Genomic DNA, 1,286 nt, shown 5'->3' on the forward strand with positions numbered 1-1,286 from the left:
TATACCTCCCAGTCACTCAGCAGCGTGTTGCACAGTCTCTTTCTGAAGGCAGAAAAAGTGTTGAAACAGCTCGCCCATTATGTGAAAAGCATCATTGAGCACTCTCTCTTGCCAATGCTTATGTCAGCCCACCTGGTCCTTACATGCTATCACTCCAGCTTGGTGGAGTGCCTGTGGCCATTGCCCGTGTGGCGAACATGCGTAAACCAAAACTATAGTGCTGGAGTAAGGCACGAAATATTTGTGATGCTTGTTGGAATCAAAAAGCACCACCAAAGCTTTTTTTATTGCATCATACATTCAGCAAGCGCGTTCTTTTTTAGGCTGTGTGGTTGGATTGGGCAGATAAATACGTTCTCCCCCATTTAACCGCGGCTGACACAGTTCAAAACTGCCAGACCCCACCCCGTGATCGCGTTTGCTACCAAGCGCTCGCCGACCATGGTGGGCCTTCCTCTGAGGGAACAAGAGAATGACACATTCGCTGACAAAAACAGGCATTTATTGCTACCGCAACAATAACGCCAGCTAGCAACAAGGTACGCTAATGAATCAAGGTTGTCCGACTCACCAGCAAGGTTACGAGCAAATGTTCGCCCACGCTAGGGCAAGGGGTACTCCGAAGGCCGGACGGGACGAGATACGGGAGCCAGTCTTCTTCCGCTTCCTCGCCCCACTGGCGAAGAGCAGAGCCGCGAACGACACGTCCGCTCGCGCCGACGATCCCAGCCGAAGAGACTCATGCCCTATCCCGCGTGTGGGCTGCAAGCAGTCTCTCGCGCTGCAATGCTGGCGCCCTCTCTTGCAAGTTAATGTAACTGACAAGAGAATGTGTTCCTCCTCGAGGCAAGACTGCTGCTACACGGTGCCTCGCTGGAAAGCAAACACAGGAGACTGCAGGGCAAGTCCCCAAAATGCACATTTCACACGAGTATTTCTATTGCAGAAGAAGCACTGCACATACAAGCATACTTTACCTTGATGTACAATTACCATCTGGCATTTTCAAGTGCAATTAAGAAATAACTTTCAGTTCAAAGTGGCTGTTTTCATACAGAGGCTACCTGTACAATAAGTACTGCATGATACAGTGTACATAATGCATTTTCAGGACTAGAAAACGTTTTGGCACATATAAGATGTGTAAATACCAAAGAAGCTTTTAGCTCGATGATATGTGGCTAGGGGTTTCACTCGGTGCTAAAAACTACCTAGTGCAAGGAGCCCGCTGTGCCAAATTGCATAAGAAATATTGCGAGGTGCAGTGGCTACAATGACTGCTGAAT

Source organism: Amblyomma americanum, chromosome 1, assembly GCF_052857255.1.
Source record: "Amblyomma americanum isolate KBUSLIRL-KWMA chromosome 1, ASM5285725v1, whole genome shotgun sequence".
In the NCBI taxonomy this organism is placed as follows: Eukaryota; Metazoa; Arthropoda; class Arachnida; order Ixodida; family Ixodidae; genus Amblyomma; species Amblyomma americanum.